General features: G+C 45.2%; 1 pseudogene; it reads left to right on the top strand.

Annotated features, from left to right (window-relative positions):
- The first annotated feature begins 898 nt into the window (after positions 1–898).
- On the top strand, positions 899–18,047 carry LOC121677088 (annotated as a pseudogene).
- The last annotated feature ends 1,168 nt before the right edge of the window (positions 18,048–19,215 follow it).

Genomic DNA, 19,215 nt, shown 5'->3' with positions numbered 1-19,215 from the left:
AGAACCTTAAAGCGGAAAGACATTGCTGTGGGAGCAGGGAGAGGCACTTGTGTGTGATTGTGTCTGAGAGGCACACGTGTATATGAGCACATATACACATGTGTGTTCATATATTTATGCAGAGGCCAGCAGACAGCGTAAGGTAATGTGCTCTCTCTTGGAAGCCATTCATCTTTTTTTTTTTTTTTTTTTTTTTTTTTACTTTAAGCTACGGTCTCTCATTGCCCTACATCTCAGCAAGTCAAGTTAGCTGGCTGGCCAATGTGCACCAGAGATCAGGACATCTCTGCCTCCCAGCACTGGGACTATAGGCAGACACTGCTAAGCAGCTTTTGTTGTTCGTTTTTCTGTTTCGTGTGTGTGTGTTGTTTTTCTGTTTTGGGGGTGTGTATGTGTTGTGTGTGTGTGTGTGTTGTTTTTCTGTTTTGGGGGTGTGTATGGCCTAGCTTTTTTAAATTTTTATTTATTTATTTGTTTATTTGTTTGTTTTGAGATAGGGTTTCTCTGTAGTTTTGGAGCCTGTCCTAGAACTAGCTGTTGTAGACCAGGCTGGCCTCGAACTCACAGAGATCTGCCTGCCTCTGCCTCCCAAGTGCTGGGATTAAAGGTGTATGCTATCACTGCCCAGCAGAAAGCCATTCCTATTCTTAGCTGGGACCCTAAGGATCTTAGGCTATTTTAAGCCATAAGTGTTTTCAGAATCCCACTGGGTTTCTGAGTTCAGAATGGTGAACTTAGAACACTGTAAGGGAAATGAAATCTCCAGGGCGTTCTAAGAAGCTGAGTGGCAAGAGGGATGGTCAAATGAGATTCCTAGTAGAATCACAGGTGTCTAGTCTAAGTCAGTCGAGAAAGGAATGGTGGGTTTGGTTCTAATCTGTAGCTCTGAGCACCCAGCATGGGATCAGATACAGAGTGTGCTGGACAGGTAGAGCCGCAGATGAAGGGCACGGTAAAGCCTACTACCCTGGGCGGCTGGACAGACTGAAGGCGGGGCTTGCCAATGCCTCTCTGACTGGGAGCTCTTGTCGTTAATAAGAACCGAATTTATACCTAGCTGTAACGTGTCAGCTTAGACTCCAGACTCCTGCCTCCAGGTTCCTACCATGTTTGAGTTCCTGTCCTGATTTCCTTCAGTGACAGGCAGTGATGTGGGAGTATAAACCCAACAAACCCTTTCCTTCCTAACTTGTTTTCATCCGTGGGATTTTATCCCAGCAATAGAAATCCTAAGGCAGTAGCTGAGCACAGACTGGTCATTTATCTACCCTTTCCACCTTGGCTGTGATCGTGGTTCCTCCTGCTGATCATCCCTGACGTCGGTGAGTCGAACTCAGAACAAGACAGGGCACACTGAAATCAAGGCAGTAGCTAATAAAACAAGTTACTTGCTACCTGGGGAAACATATTTAAAAACTCCCTAAAAGCAAACTGTTTTTCATTTCTTAATTTAGGGATTTATGTTCATAGCTAAAAGGATAATTATTCCTTCCTGACTCTTATGGTTGAAATGTCCAGTCAAGGACAAATCTGCCTTTTCTAAAACTTAAATTCTTTTAACTCATATATTCACTGTGGGTCTATCATAGACACATAGCCTTCATCATAACATGGTTTTCAGTAATGAATCTTTATTCCCCTTGATATTCTGTCTCCTCAAAGTCTCCCAGAACCAAGTCAAGCTTAGGAATGAATGCGTAAGCTTTCCCCTGGTACCTGATCTCCACTCGGCACCTCTGCAGGATTTTTGCTTTCCTTAGTCTCAGAGGTCGCACAAGGGCCAAACATTGCTTCCACCTGGATCAGAAGCAAGTATAGGGACCGGGTGAAAGCAGGAAGACAGGCAGTGCCAGAGAGAGGCGAGAAAGAAGGTGTGTGGCAAAGCCAGAGGACATCACAGACGGCCAGGGCATGTGGCTAGACACAAGGTTCACTACTCATCAGCCCTTACAACCAACACCGAGCTATTGGCTCTGTGCTGGGTCTTGCTTGCTTTTTTCAAATGTGAGTACCTTTTGTGGGGAGTGTCCTGTCCTAAGGCCTCTGGTCACTTTGCATCAGCAGATGGGAAGCAGAGAGTAAACGAGGAACGAGGAACGATACCAAGATATAAAGCCGGAAAGCCCGCCTCCAAGACCCTACTTCCTCCTGCAAGGCTTCTCCTCCTGGAGGTTCCACAAGCTTCCCACATAGCGCCACCATCTGTGAACCAAGCATTCACACACACAAGCCTGAAGGGGACAGGACCCGCCACACTGAAAGCGGATGCAGTGTGAGATACATATACACCTGCAAGCGTCTGCTGTTTTATTATTTAGAATGAGGGTTTCCAGATGGCCTGGAGGTCACTGTGCATCTCTGCTCGTCAGGACCTGAGACACCTCTCTAAGGGGGCAGCTGAGAGAAGACAAAGATCTTCCTACTGTCGGCATAAGTATTGCCAATTCTTTAAAATTATGTCACAATTATTTCAACATAAAAACCAAAGAAACGCTATTCATGCTATAAATACTAAAACCTAAAACAGGTTCTTCATTTAAAAAAAAAACCCACTGGAGAAAACATGCCAAAATGATCAGAATTTTGTTCAATAGTGGGATGGTGTTTTTTCCTCTCCTTATAAATGTCCTCCTACATTATCCTGCCTTTCCAATGGTATTTAAGTACACGTCAATGCACTTTAACTAATATTTAAAAGAAAATGTAGCTTCATGGATTAATTGTCTTAGGAAAAAAAGGCTGCTTTGAAGACTTTCTCAATATTAAGACAGAATAGAAAAGATTTTGTAAAACTTCTTTCAAAATTTAACTCCTTTTATCAACCTAACTATTTAGGCAAATCTGCTGTACTATGACATTTTAAATACAAGGAAAACTGTTCTGAATGCCTGAGAATTCATCACGGAAGATTTAGGACATTATTTCAAACATCCAAGCCCTGCTTATAAAAACGAAGCTACAGGCTGTCCCTGAGCAGTACTGGATTATCACAACGACCTGGTTATCCCTTGCCTGAGCAAGACAGTAGCAGCAGAGAAAGTGACCACACACCTTTAACTATCTATGGTCATAGTTTATGATTTGTGTTTTAGCTGGGTGGTAAGTATATATGTTAGTGTTTTATATCGGTCAAAAATGTAGTGAACATTATTATTTGTTTTTCTATGAACCAAACAATTTATTTTGCATTTTAATTATATAGTAAAGGCAGTCTTTAATAATTAATCCACTCTAGTATCACATTAGTAATGTTCACTCCCAATTAACCTATTACATTTTACATTAATAATTCAAATGATTCCTAGTGTCAACTTAATTATAAATATATGTATATATATATATATATTGTGTGCATAATTATAAATAATTATAATAGCAAGGTAAGTATTCCAGCTCTGGGGTTTCACATAACATGCTTCAGCAAGAAACAATGAAATAAGGGAGCTTTTGCCACTGCCTTATTTTTTTTCTAAGTGTGTTCTTCATGGCCAGAGGAGTTGGTACAATTAATACTTGGTGGAAATATTGGAAAATGCACAGTGTCATCCCCCAGTCCCCACCCCCGCCCCAAACCTGCATCTTAAGAACTGAAGAACTTGGCAGTAAGGACGAGGCAATGATGGGCAAATTCTCACAGTACATTCTCAGATCCCAGGCATCATTCCCAATGTTTTGCATAGTTTTGCATATTACAGCCCTTGGGGGAGGCAGTCATTTGGATTCCTTTTCAAGACAAGGAAAGTGAAAGTGACGGCCGGACCTGGTCCCTGGTTCACATAACTAGTAAATGAGCTTAAATTCGCTCTCACTGAAGCTTCAGAATTTACTTTAGTAACCCTCTGCACTGCATCCAACAACAATACTCAGGACCGTGCTCGAGAACATTTCCCTTCATCTTCGTGCTTAAGTGCATCTCCCATTTCCCCCTAGGAGCTTCTCAACCCTCATCTCGCACTAAGTCTTCTCCCATCCAAACAGAAACCTCAGCTTTTTAATTTTTAATGTGCCTTTGGTTGCCAATCCCCTGCTTGTATCCACCCAGCTTTCTCTTTCCATGATAACCCCCACCTCTCACTCACTGTCCTCACGACCCTGATCGCAGGCATTCTCTTACAGGATAGTAGGTGTCCATCCTATAAGTAAGCTAGATTCCATCTATGGGGTTAAACTTGTCAACCTTGTGGGATTCAGAAACCAACTTCTGCATGGATCTATGAGAGAGCTTTTTGAATAAGACAGCTGAAGAGTAAAGATGTGCCCTAAGTTCAGGCAGCATCTTTCCCTGGGTGGGATTCTGAATTCAACGAGAAGAAAGCCAGAAGAACCGCCAGCATCCCCACAGCCTCTGCTCCCCGACCACAGATCCACTGCTAACAGCAACCTCATGCTTCTGCCTCTGCACCTTTCTTGACCAAATGGTTATCCAAAGTGACGCTCCCTCCCCATATTGCTCCTGTCAGGAAACATTGCCACAGCCGTGAGGAGGAGCAATCCTACCTACCCCATGAGAATTTTATCTGAGAAACCCATAAAGTCTTCCTATGTCAGCAAAAGGTCTCCCCCCCCCACACACACACACATTCTACTCAGACTAAAAAGTATATTGCAAGCTAAGTCCTGAACGCGATTAGGGATCTTTAGGACTGTTGAATGATCTAAGTCTGCACCATCCCCATTCTGCGGTGACTCACGGTAACATGTCATCCCAATGGCAAATTAAAGAATAAGTTTTCAGGCAAATGAAATGATCCACTCAATGTTTCCCCTGTGTAGCGGTGTATAAAACTTATTCCACCGTGTGTTTTTGAGAAGGGTGGGTTATGAACAGACATAAAACTCAGGCCTGTGATACACAATTACTCCAGCTGCCATTTTATGTGGGGAAATATTGGTGCTGTTGTGCCGTAGCTGGTAGCCGAGCTTTCTGTTCTAGAGGGGCTGGTGCCTCAGAGCAACCCACAGCAAATGATCACAACTTGGGAAGAAACTTGAAAGCCACAACACCCCCACTCCAAGAAAGAGAGGGCCCGCTAATCCAGAACAGACAAGCCCCAATTAAATGCCAAATCACGCCAGCATCCTCTCTCTTCTTAAAGGAAGATCCTTGCAGACTTTCCATGACCTGCTTATTCTCAGAAACAAAAGAGAAGGAGTTGCGGAGTTTGGAACAGCAGACAAAGGCCCCAAACTCCCACTTTCTATTCAATAAATAGTATAGTGGGAAAAGAAAACTATTATTCAACCAATAAGCAGGTATTGTTTTCTTAAGTGAGTGTACAGAGAACCCCGGAGATAGCGCCTTGTGGCTTCCTCAGCTGGAACCCTGCCCCATCACTACCTCATCTGAATCTTGTCCAAGTGCATCTGCCTGCCTGACCCTCTCCCTGCGCCTCCGTGTGCCCCCATGCTCCCCACAGCTGTCACTCTCTAAATTCACAGAGACAAACTGGATGTCTGAAAGTTGGAAGAACGCTGATTGCCACGGGGATGACAGGGAGGTGACAGGCTTCTCGGGTTGCTGTTTTCTATTTTGCTGTTCCAGGGCACGGCAACTCACTTGGTGGACATAACAGGCAATCTGGCCTCCATGCAGACGTCCAGATGGTTGCTAGGAGTCGAGAGGGGCCAGCCATCAGGAAACTCAATCCAGCTCTTTTATATGAGTGACTTTCTCCCTATTGCCTGCAGACTACATGTTCTCATCTGAGGACTGTGTTTTGAAAGCAACGGTGCTTAAAAACCCTAACAGCCAGACTACTGCTCATTTTTAAAATGTATGCTATGACCAGATAACCGAAACGGAAGAGAACGAGATACGGGCTGCATGTGCAGCCCAACGAAAGCACACAGGTATCGATGCTAACCCTGGCTGTGCCCAAGTACACGTCATCTCTGCCTATTCATTTCGGACCTCTGCGTTTGAGTCACCTCTAACTAGAAACGGTCTCAGGTCCCTTCCAACAATGACAGGAAAGTGTAACAGCAATTGCGGCCCTTCAGTGCCATTCATGGGACTTTGAATGTGTCGCTACCAAATGTCAGAAACTGACATATGGCCCTTGTCCCCAGAGAGCTCAGAATGAAGCTTTGTTACTGCTGCTGTTGATGTGGTAGTCTTAGTCTTGATGCCAAGCTTAGATTTCTAGAAGAATAAAGTACAGAAGATAGCTTCAAATCTGTTTTCTAAAGTACTAGTTAATTGGCAGATTCAATCAGCCTATATTAAAATTTCTAGAAAGCAGAGGAAAGCCAAACATAATCTAAGTCCCAAACCTAACCTGGCTAGCTAGGCAAGGGTGGCACCTGAAATATGGAGTGTGGGAAAAGCCTGGGAAGCTTTGGAAATTGAGAGATTGAATCTTCCAGGACATTTCCTATAGGAATAAGACTGGGAATGCATCCAAGGCAACCATGTAGGGAACAGAGAATTCCAAAGCAAAAACACCAGGGAGCTTTTTGAGTCAAACTTGGAGAAGGAGAAAAAAAAAATGGAAAATCAAAAGATGCAGCAAATGAGACAAAGAGAAAAAAAAAAAAACCTATTTTCCCAGTGACAAGAAGATCGTCGTGTGTCATCTAGCAGTCCCATGTGGTCTGGGGACCTGAAGACAAGTATAACGAGTTACCTGAAAACAGTTAGAGAAGAAGCAGACGCCCTCACTCAACCTGCCAGAAGTATGGGGGAGGGCTTCCCCCTTCCCAAGGCCCTGGATCAAAGCAGGGTGATGCTGGGGACATCTGCATGAAAAGCAAGCTTTTGGGAACACCCTTCAGGCTAGTGATCCCCAAGGGTTTAGCTATAGAGGAGGGGCAAGCTAGGAATCAGAATCCATTTTGATTATTTGACTAAGCGAGCCCAGGAAGATGGTTCACTGTGATTTGGGCAAGACAATTTCTCTAATACATTTGTCCAGTCATAGGTCTAAGAGAGTTGCCATGGACACCAACTCACGCTTCCAATGCAGACACCCCTCTATCTGGCTGACTGTACTCCCAGAGTTGACAAGGTCAGGCTCAAACCCCCAGTGCCTGAGGATGTGAGTGCCCCTGAAGACAGGGGTCTTTAATGAGGTGGTTAAGGAGTAGGGAATGATTCTATGGAGAAAGAGCATCCTTTGTAAGCACAAAGATCCACATTTAACCCTCAGTGCCAAGTTAAATAAAAACACTGGTATGGTGGCACACGAATATAATCCCTGTAGTCAGGAAACAAGAGGATGCATGGGGTCTCCATGGCCAGTCAGTCCAGCATCAGGGCAGTAAGAGACCCTGCGTCAAAGACACAAGGTGGATGACACTCAAGAGACAACATCTAAGGTTGTCTTCTGGTCTCTACATACACATGTGCACCTGCATGCACACAGGCATGCACAGAGAGAGAGAGACAGAAAGACAGAGACAGAGACAGAAAGACAGAGAAGGAGACATAGGTGTAAAGTAAAACAATTCCTGTAGGGTATATCTGAACTCGCGGTGCCTGCAAATGCTCTCAGAAGAGACCAGGATGTAGACTCCCAGAGTGAAGCCCATGTGAAGACACGGGGGCTGGGGCAGCTGTTAGAAGCCAAGGAGGTTGGCTCCAGAAGCAGCCCTGCCCACACTGGATCTTTGACTTCCAGCTTCTAGAACTATGAGAAAAATCAATGTTTGTTGTTTCTGCCCCAAGTTGTCGTCCTGCTAACAGAACTGAAGCTATAATTCATTGCCTGCAAAGGACCAAGGCGCTGACACCATCACATGCCGGCCCTGGCTTGCTAAGCTCAGCAAACACAGTGCTAGCTACATGTGTATATGAGACCATGGAGGCCAAGGATGATCCAGTCGGGTAAAACCTGCATCAGAGAAGACGAAGGGAGCCAGAAGATGCCCTGAGTGCAGGGGCAGGCATGCGTAGTGAGCTGGCTCCTGGCTCCCCAGTGGTACCTGTGCGTTTGTATCAGCTGTGGGACCTTGACATGAGGCTAGACCTCAGATAGCAAAGCCTCAAAGATTAAGGCCAAAACCCTAAGATTTATAAAAATGCTCTTCGTGATTCAAACACGCAACCAAGAGCCAATTTACAGCAAGGTGAGGCTTCATCACAGCATGGGACACTTCATCTGTCCTTTGGTCCTGGGAAATGGGAGCACCACACAGTGGCTTGCTCTGTACTTAGCCTAATAAACCACACAAAATCACGACTGCTTGTGAAGGCAAAAATTCCTTGACGTTGTTCTGGCTTTGTTCTTTGCTTCTGGTTAAAGAGAAATGCAATACAAGTAGATTAAACAAAAAATTAAACTCAGTAGCCAGAATAAATAATGTAAGGACTTCAGCGGGTCGCAAAATAAATGACTCAAGTGGGTGGGGGGTCTTATTCTGTGACTGACGTTCTTGCTGTTTTTAATGCTTTTTTTCTTGCTGTCTTTAATGCTTTTTTTTTTTTTTTTGACTTGAGACAGGGTTTCTCTGTGTAGCTTTGGTACCTGTCCTGGCACTCGCTGTGTAGACCAGGCTGGCTTCTAACTAACTAACAGAGATCCGCCCGCCTCTGCTTCCAGAGTTCTGGGATTAAAGGCATGTGCCACCACCACCTGACTGCTGTCCTTAATTCTTTAGGTCAGAAGTGTCTTTTAATTAGTTCTATGGATAACTGTTATCTTTTCTTTGTAGGCTCTTTCAAGGAAAAAGATGGCTCCAAAGCACCATGTATCATTAACACAATGACTTCTACACACTTTGCATTTAGATGGGTTTTAATGTATCATTCTGTTTTTAATTTTGTTGTTGATTTTTAGTTTTATTTTCTAAGAAAACATTCCTAACAATGAGCAGAGACTCTGGCTCTGTACCTCTGCTGTTTCACACAGTGCTGTGCACTTTCTATCTGTAAGAAAATGTCAAGAGGGGGAGCTAGTTAGCTAATTGATTAGAGATTGCAGGCAGGAGAGACCTTCAGAGGTCACCCAAAACCCTTGGCTGTATTCTCGTGCTCCTGCCCTGGGAAGGTTCTTGTCCTGTTTCTCTTCCTTTTCTCGGTAATCCAGCCCATCTCATTCCTCTTCTGTCTCTCCCATCAGCCCAGCATAGAAGCTGATTGTGGTTTGACAAGCAAAACGGAGTGGATTCTAGGCACGCAGCTCACAGAAACTGAGCCACCAATGTGGAAAAAGCAGTCTCTGGGCTCCAGTTCTTACAGTTTAGAGGAGAACAGAGGTGAAGTAAACAAACTGCAGCAGAGGCCTGCGGGTCTGCTTTGGGCAAAGTGCTTAGGCTGCATCTTCTGCAGGAGCAGGTCCCTAACACCTCTCAAAGCAGCTCTGCCCCTCACCCCTGCTGATATGCACTGTTAGGGGGCTAGCTGTGAGACAAGCACAGCCTGTTGTGTTGAGAAGTGGGTGGTGCAGAGCCCTTGCTCTATTTTAGATTGTCTTGACCCCTTTCTCCTCTCCCAGCATTCCTTGAACCACCCAAGCACCTCGCTTTCACCCTCTTCTGATCAAGCTATTATTTTGGAACCAAGATCAAATAATGTTGCTTTTGTGGTTTCTTTTTCTTTCTGTTTGTTTTATCATTTTCTCCATTCGTTAAAAAATTGGTTCCTGCCCACGCTCACACCTGTGCAAGGCTGACCCAAGATACAGCAGGGGCTCAGCCAAGCTCAGACTCTTGAGCAAACACCCCCCAAAAGGGTACAGTAGCCTTTGTGCATGTGTGTGTGTGTGTGTGTGTGTGTGTGTGTACGTGTGTGACTGACCTGTTCATTTCTATGAAACATTAACAGAATATTAACAGAATATACTAACGACTCATAAATACATATATGTGGTTCCACCATCCAGGACACTAGGAAACTCAGGAAATGCCAAGTATTTAATAGGAGGCACATGAAGGTAGGATTTCTGGGGGCTGAGCTCTTATTCATGTCTATAAAGATGTGTGCATTTATACCCACACTTGATATACAATATTTTATGGTTTACAAGATGATTTCAATGCCTTTTCTTATTTGATATAGAAAAGAGAATAAAATGGAATAGCCGTCCCCCACCACATAATTTTCTTCACATAAGACAGTCTTAGGATGCAGAATGGGACGCGTGTGTGTGTGTGTCTGTGTGGTTTGTGTGTGTGTGTGTGCATGTGTGTGTACATGTGTGTGTGTTTGGGTGTGTTTAGGTGTACATTCATGTAGTTTGGTTTGGCACAGTTAAACTCAAAGGTCAAGAGTCTAAAATAATCAGAGGTGAGAGAGTCGAGTTCAATGATGCACACTTGTGAACCCAGCACTCAAAAGGTTGAGGCAGGAGGATTTTATTTTTGCAAATCCAAGGCCAGTCTGGTTTACATGGCAAGTAGTTCCAGGCTGGCCAGGGCATCAGAGGAAGATTCTGCATAAAAGTGCTAGGGGTGGCATGTGAAACCTGGCTTTGCCACTTGGCACATTTCATCACCTCTTTGTGTCTCTGAAACAGAAAGGGGCAATTTGTGTCTTACAGGGATAATGGGATGGAACGGTAGCTACCACTGTGTACATGTGACTGTCTCTCTCTCTCTCTCTCTCTCTCTCTCTCTCTCTCTCTCTCTCTCACACACACACACACACACACACACACACACATACACACACACACACAGAGAGAGAGAGAGAGAGAGAGAGAGAGAGAGAGAGAGAGAGAGAGGAAATCATGTATGTGTAAAGCATTCTAAGACAAATACACACTGTTTGCAACTACCAAGCCCTTTGGACTGGCCTCCACCACCCCACAAGGGGGCATTTTCTGGCACTGTTATACCATGGGATGCCTAGTAGAGGTGAGTGTGAACAGTGTTACAGAAGACCCTATTCTAAGTGGTTACTGTACAGCTGTGAATCTGGGCTTTCAGCAAGATTCAGTACAAAGGTGTGCAGGCAAAATTTCCATAGGGCCGGATAACATGCTTTCGGGTATGCGTACATGCATGAGGAACAGGCAGCAAAGTTGGGATGCCTGCCTGGCTCATTGGGCTTTAAAAGTCCTTAAGTAGAGAGTGGGAGGGTGCAGGGAACCTGGTGAAGCTCAAGGGAGGGGCCTCCACGGGTTGATAGTTTCTGTGTTTTCAGTTGGGCTGCAGCGAGTGCACGCTAAATTAAAAGACTGAAGGACATGCATTTAGTACACCTACTGCCTAACTTGGCCCCCGACTCATCATCTGCTAAGGGTAACTGGCCACATCATGCTTCCTAAACAGGCTGGTGAAGTTCTGAGACACCAGAGGCATGAAGGACTCAAGGTGATATCAAGTTCACCTCAATACCTAGTTTTATTCTTGTTCTCTTACTTTTCCCTTCTGCCCTGAAATAAGCAATCCACTCCTTCCTCCTTTATCTACTTCCTTCTATCCTGCCCCCAACCAACTCCACAACCCCAAAGACCAAATGCCTTTGTGTGTTTCCTGGGGTGGCTTTCCTTGTGACGTCAGACAGGAATGTAGTTGAGTTGTCGTTTCCTTCCTCCCTTTCGTCTTTTCCTGAGACAGGAGCTCACGAAACCCAGATTGACAGCCAAGGCAAGGATGACCTTGAACCTCTTACCCTCCTGCCTCCACAGCGCACATGCTAGGATTATAAGCTAACATCACTACGCCCAGTTTTTGCAGTGCTGGGGACCTAATCCAGAACATGGACTGTATGCTAGGCACGTACTCTTTGAGCTACACCTCCTGCCCTACATGAATCACCTTAACACATGTAATAGATTTCAAAGACTTGGTACCACTCTAGGTGACCTTCATTGTCAGGCTACCTAGCTCCTTGGGGCTTGAGGCGCTGGTGGACAGAATCTTTAGGGCTAGCCTGCTATATATCGAGTTGGCTCAAGTTCATGTCTTTTCTGGAAAGATGTACACTCATGATTATTCCATGTTGAGGCTTAAAGATGGGAATTAATGCAAGTCTGGCCCTCTCACACCACCTTGGATCATCCTCTGAAGGGATAGTTGAGCTTGCTAAGCAGTCAATATAATAAGCAAGGATGCCCTGAGCTTCCTGAAGCTGAACTCTCCCTCTGGCCCTCCTGTTTTCTACTCTTTTTCTCATGAATGTCATCCTGATGTCATCTGTAATAATAGATGGCCTTCTTGAAACCCTGCAGGCATCTCATGGAACCTGCCTTGATATGGCCTTGATATGCAGAGATATGGAAAATACTCTGCCAAGGAGAGGGACGCCTGAATGGGATGAGAGGCAACTTGGGGACACAGCATGAAGGTAGTATATAATTCATTACATAGACGTGTAGGCAACATTTCCATAGGACAAGAATAACATGCTTGCAGGCAAGACATGAGGAACAGGTAGCAATATTTCACATGCAGAAATCACAGCATACCAGGATGCTGGGAGGATCCTGAGGTCATCCTGTATGATGGCAGTCCCATGGAGGAGTACAGAATCATACCTATTTTCATTAGGTTTTTGTGTGTGGTGCATTTTTCACACCTAGCTGACTTTACCTCTGGGGTCCTCGTGTGTCTTTCAGACTATCTGGATGACTAGTGGATCAGGGTATCCTGTCCAGTGTCTTCAGGACCTTTAATACTTGCTTCTGGCTGGTCTCTCTCTCTGGCTACATGATCGTATACCAGACTAAGGTTAATTTCAGACTATCAGTGAATCTTCCCAGATAGAAAACACCCCAAGTTCACTGTGAAGACAGATTACAGAAACTCTGAGAGTGGTCACCAGAAAGGTATGCCTAACAAGGTCTACTCCAAAGGCCGAACTCATACACAATACTATGATTGTTTAGAAGAGACCCGGAGTACATGGAAAGGAACATCACTCAGTGCTTGTCACCTCCCTGGACTCAGTCGAATTGGGAGACGGACAATAGCGGTATGGACTGAACTGTTGGAAGGAGCCAGACCATCTGTTATGGGTGACGATCCTGAGAGCCATCTAGTAAGTAGACAGATCTTACAGATGAAATGACAAAAGCTCTGAAAATGGCTGGTGCTCCCAAAGGTGTGCACAGAAGAAATTAATGCCATGTGCACAGAAAAAAAAAATAAATGTCATGTGCACATAAGAAATGAATGTGGTGTGCATAGAATTGAATGAGTGCGGTGTGCACAGAAGAAATGAATGAATGTGGTGTGCACAGAAGAAATGAATAAATGTGGTGTGCACAGAAGAAATGAATGAATGTGGTGTGCACAGAAGAAATGAATGCATTGTGCACAGAAGTGAATGCCATGTGCACAGAAGAAATGAATGCAGAGAAATTTGTTTCCAAGACTCCATCTGGGGCTCACTTCTTTATCTCCATGACAGGTAAAGTTGCTCTCGATAGTAATGGCAGTTTCTTCCCCGAGAGGTACAGGAGACAATCTATGGGGAAACCAGCCTTCAGATGCCTGGTGCGTGGAAGTGCCTATGCAAAGGTAGCCATTGCACCTTCCTTTTGGATTAAGGGAGACATCATGAAAGTAATCCACTCAGCCAAGTAGATTAGCCTGAGTTGGTGTATGACTCTGAGAAACAACTGAAGCCCCGATGGCCTAAATTCAAGAAATGGCTAATTCAGAAGTCAGAGCAGAACTGTCAGGGTCTTTAATGTGGAACTAAATCACCACAAAAGCTCTCGCAGCTCCCATTAAAGTTAACTGCCACGGCTCATCTGTGAGTGTGTCCCATGATCCTCCAGGGGTATGAAGGAACATGAGCTGGCCAGATTGCCGAGCCCTTGCAGCTGAGGCCCTGGTGAAGACCCAGAGGCAGACCACGCTGCTGTCCAGAAAACGGAAACATGAAACTATGTGAAACGCAGACCTCCATGTCCAGATGCAGTCAGCTAACTTCTTTAGCTCCACCCAAGGACTAGAGAACCCAGCAAAGAGCTGTCAGTGTGAGTAATGCTCACTCAGAACCCGTGCTTGGAAAGCTTGCTGCCTTGGCCATCGCCGAGCCCATAAGCCTTTGTTTAGGTACGCCATTTACTATGTGGGCACTGATTAGTTTACTTTCTCTTCCTTTTGTCTTTGACTCATAATCGCTCTATGGAAAATACGATTTTAGAAAATGCAGCATTAACTAAATGGAACTGACGTAACACTAATGAACCCACTCAAGATGGGTTTTGCTATTTGCTCAATGATGCTTCAGCATCTGAATTGGATGGAACAATGTCCTCGGCCTCTGGGAGCATTGAAGAAAGCCAAAATCCAGAAACGGCTGTGCTGTTCCTTGCTCAGATGCCAGCGCTCAGCCCTGCTTCTGAGTCTCCTTTTTCAGCTCCACCTGACCCTTAGGAACATCTGTCCCTGATGACAGAAAGAATAGGTTTTTACACTGAATCGTCCTTGTGTGAAGTGCTAACCAAGCAGGAGGATTACCTAGAAGAAACTCACAGGAGCCGCTTTTCCCAGGCTGCTCTCCAGCAGTCGGCCTCCCAGGAAGAGAACCTGATGGGCTGCTGCAGTCACCACCTCTGAAGCACCTAGGGGGATGCGGTGTGGCCGCTGTTGTCCTAGCGTGTGGATGAAATGACGGAAGTTTGGGGAAGGAGAGCGTGTGTTAGATTAAACACTCCAACCCAGGGCAGTTGGCTTTAAAAGCCCCGCTCACTGGCTTTCTTTCCCTCTTTGTTCCGATATCCAGAATCTTAATCGGTTGCAAGGACAATGATCTGATTAGTTTACAAGGAACTTGATCTCAGTCTCAGCCCCTCCACAGCTCTGCAGACACTGAAGTCCACATCCCACATCCTGCCATTTGGTTCTCTAGATGCGACCCGAAGCCCAGGCAAACAGAAAGAGTCCCATTAAAATAATGTACGCAGCAAACCATGGGAAGGGCTGCTGGGCCAACCTCTGACTTCATGGTGGCCTTGCTGAAGGAGGCTTTTCATGGAACCACGCATGGCACAGCCCTGCGATGAACGGGAATTCCGTTTTAATAAGTTCCTTCCATTCTTTCTCTGTCGGCTGTAGCTGTATCCACCCTGTGTAAAGTATGTGATTTCTCTGTTGGCCACTTTATCCTCACAGAATTTGTGGCAATCTCTATTTCAGGAGATTTTTGTTATGTGTACATAGAATTAAGGCAGCAGGGTTAATTTTTTTTAAAGTGGAAAGCTTCTGAAATTGGATTTCAACAGACTAACAACAGTATATTTTTATTGTAGTGACCAAGACTGCATCTAATGGACATGAACGTAGCCGACAGTTACAGAGACTTCACCCCATGCCTCCCGTCGTGTCACGGGGCACTATACTTGCCCTCCTTCAGAAGCAGTCATTAAACGTGTACAGCACTATTGTTGTTCTAACTAGACTGCAGCTTTAAGACCCTCTCAGGTAACAGGTGGAGGCAAACTTTACCCCTGCCTATTGCTGTCGGTTTAATGACTGAGCGCGGCGTGCAGTCCCGGAGAGACAGTGGCGACCACAGAAGCCGAGTCAAGGAGACGTCTGTATAGTTCCAACTTTCCAGAGTAAAGAGAATGAAAACGAGACAACTATCAGTAGGCAAGGGAGTCCTGACCAGTGTTGTGATACAGCCCACCAAAACGGCCTGATGGGCGGGGCTCCATTACTCCAGCGGTCACCAAGTCCAGTGGTCTAAGCAGGCCACAACGCAAGGAGCTGGCATTGGCAGGGGGTTTTGCTCAGGGTGTCTGTGGGGGTCCCAGATGCTAGAGAGCCAAGAGCTGGAGTCTATCCCACAGGTGGACACGATGCAACTTTGAAAAGGATCAAGAGCTCCCAGATCAGCTTGATGCTCCTCGACCCCTGATGATCAAAGGCTTTAACCTCTTTGCCAAGAAACCACGTCAGTCACCTTTGTAAGCATGCGACAAACCAACTGGGACAAGCCATTCGTGGATTCTAAACATGCATTCTGTTTAAAACAAAAATGGCTTCCTGGATGAATTTAAAATCCAAAGGCATTTAAACTGCTAACCACTGCTCTATTCTACTCTCATTTCCCAGCCTGGTCATCTTGTATGCATTTCCCCTTGGTCTCACACTACCCTTCATCTACCATTTGTTATGTATCTAAAATGTCCCAGATTGTTCTGAGCACTATGGGTAAGAAATCTAGAAAACAAAACTACTTAACAATTCTGCCTGGCTGTGACCTGGCCATTGTGTTCAACACCCTCCTCCACCCACCCAACCTGTCCGGCCTGTCCACAAGCCGTACTATAGCTCTGGATAAAAGTCTCAGCAACATGTCCATGCTCACTCATTCCCACTTCCATTCCTTGTCGGGGACCCCTGTGAAATCCCAAAGAAGTTTGGCCTTCTTCCTGGTACCAAATTCAGGAGCTGGTGCCTAAGATGACCTTATCCTCTAACACAATTTACCTGCTCCAAGTTTCCATGTCCCATTGGGTTTTTTTTTTTTTTTAATAGCTCACAAAAGGAACTCAGGGGACATATTGCTGGAGGCTGTATTAACAGATAAAGGACACACAGTACGGCCACCCAAGGGGAGAGATCAGAGTTCCAAACATGGGAACTGCCTGATCTCCTCTCTGGAAGGGTTATGGACCAAGGTGTGGGTTGCTATTCACCAAGAAGTACCGGCAACAAATGTGCACCAGCCTTTAGTGTTCTGAGAGTGTTTGAAGCTCAACAGCATCATCCTACTTACCGAGTAAAGAACCTAACCTCTAACCTCAGTTTCTATTCCCTCCAGAGGTTCCAATTGATACTGCAGAAGCAGAAACCCCATCCCAAACCACACTATTAGGTTCTGTGTGCATGACCCAAAGCCCCAAACAAACGAAAATTATTTTATCATAAATTAAACCCCAGGTTAAGAAATGACTTGCCAGGAGCTGCAGACAGATGCCAGACATTGGTTAAAGTCTCTTCACTAGATTGAAAAGTCTTCCTAAAAACCATATAGTACTCTTAAAGGGAAAATTCCCCTAGACTTGTTTTGTTCAAATACCTTCTCTGTCTTTCTAACTAGCAGATCTTTTGAAAATGAAGCCTGGCTAGATCATTCACCTATTACAACTTGCAGAAGGATTTCTCCTCACCGTTAGGACCAGATGTGACCTCTTCATCATGACCTAAGGGACCTCAGGAGGAAGGTCTAGAGTGCTTGCTAAAGAAGAAAGAACAATAGTTCCTATAGAAACAACATCCCATCTTACTCATTTCTCCTAAGTATAATCTAAAGCATTTCATGGGAAAGTGCTCATCTAAACAAAATAGCTTCATTCGGAAATCTAATGTTGGGAGCAAACACCATTACATAAGACATGAATTGCTGATCACTGAAATTTTGTTGCCTAAATTGAAATACTGGAAAACCATCACCATCATCCAGGAGAAAGATCCCACCAATATTAAATGGGGGTGATGTTAGTGCCAAGTATGTTGTTGAGTCTACTGATGTTCTCACAACTATGGAGAAGAACAGGGTCTACTTAAAGGGTGGATCGACAAGGGGCATCATCTCTGCACCTTCTGCTGATGTCCCCTTGTCTGTGATGGGCATGGACCATGAGGAGTATGACAACTCGTTCAAGATTGTCAGCAATATATACTGAAGTACCAACTGCTCACCCTCCTCCCATCCCAACTCATCCATGACAACCTTGGCTTTGTAAGATGACTCATCATCACAGTCCATGCCATCATTGCCACACAGAAGACTGTAGATGACACTTCTGGGAAGCTCTGGAATGATGGCTATGGGGCTTCCCAGAACATCATCCCTGTATTCACTGGCAATGCCAAGGCTGTAGGCAAGGTCATCCCGGAGCTGAATGGGATGCTCACTGGCACAGAACTCTGTGTTTCTGCCCTCAGTGTATCTGCTGTGGATCTGACATGCTGCCTGGAGAAAGCTGCCAAGTACAATGACATCAAGAAGGCTGTGAAGTAGGCATCAGAGGGCCCACTAAAGGGCATTCTGGGCTGCACTGAGGAGTAGGTTTTCTCCTGCAACTCTAACAGTGATTCTGGGGCTGGCATTGCTCTCATTTCCTGGTGTGACAGTGAATACAGCTACAGCAACAGGGTGGGTGGTGAACCTCGTGACCTACATGGCCTCCAAGGAGTAAGATGCTCCAGACCAACCACCCCAGCAAGAACATGGGAGCAAGACAGAGGCTTTCAGTAGCTGAGGAGTCTCTCTCCCAGCTCAGCCCCAACACTGAGCATCTCCTCTCACGGTTTCCATCCCTGGGGCTCAAAAGAGCAGCAGAGGTTTAGGAACCCCTGCTTTCTTGAATGTCATCAATAAAGTTCATTGCACTTGAGAGAGATAATGATAGGGATAGAAGAGAGAGAGAGAGAGAGAGAGAGAGAGAGAGAGAGGTCAATGAGCTTTGTCAATTGGTACTTCCTTCTGAAAGTGGCATTTGACTAGGTTTGACACTATGCATTAACAAAAAGATTTTTGTTTTGTTTTAATTTTATTTTTAATTAAGTATATATGGTTATGTGCACAAGAGTGCATGTGCCCTAAGAGATCAGAGGCATCAGATCCCCTTGGAACTGGAGTTACCGGGCTGTGAGTCATTTGAAGGTGATATGGGGAATCAAACTCAGTTCCTCTGGGAGAGCAGTGCAGGCTGGGAGAGCCTTCCAGCTCCATCTGAGAATCTGTATAGATGAGCATAATCTACTCTTGCCTTGGGATTGAAACTTAGAAAGCTAGGTCATGTCAGCATTGCTCCCACAATGAAAGAAAAGCAATGCATAATATTGAAAGAGTTACATGCCCGGGAGGATTGCTGCTCTGTACTCCGAATGAATTCCCTGTGTTCCATGTTTAAGGATTAAAGAAGAGGATGCATGCATGTCTTAGGGTGGGTGTACAGTCGGTATCTGAGCAGTTTGAAGGCAACTCTACCAAGACTGAGTCAGGAGTGAACAGCCATGGATTCTCCAAGTGTGTCTGTAGAAAGCCTCCTTTTGGCCAAACTCTGATGGGTTAGAACCAAGGCAGAGGATTCACTGGTGACAATATAGGGCAGGTAAGAGTTAGTGGGGTCATTGAGAAAAATTACTTCTGTGTTGTCAAATAAACCATTCTCAAAGGAGAAAAGGGTAGTGGTGTGGATTTCACTTAGGAATGAACTGGGAGAGCCATAGAAGGGTATACTGTTTCACTTGACTACTAATGTCACTGGCATCCAAAATGGCCACCCTGACTAGCAATGCACCCCCCAAACTTATCACTCTCCATGTGCTTCGGACCCAGAGTCTCTAAGGTCTAGAGCTGTA

The sequence above is a fragment of the Arvicola amphibius genome, chromosome 2, assembly GCF_903992535.2.
Source record: "Arvicola amphibius chromosome 2, mArvAmp1.2, whole genome shotgun sequence".
In the NCBI taxonomy this organism is placed as follows: Eukaryota; Metazoa; Chordata; class Mammalia; order Rodentia; family Cricetidae; genus Arvicola; species Arvicola amphibius.
Note: the sequence above shows the minus strand (reverse complement) of the source record. Positions and strands in the feature narration are given on the sequence as shown.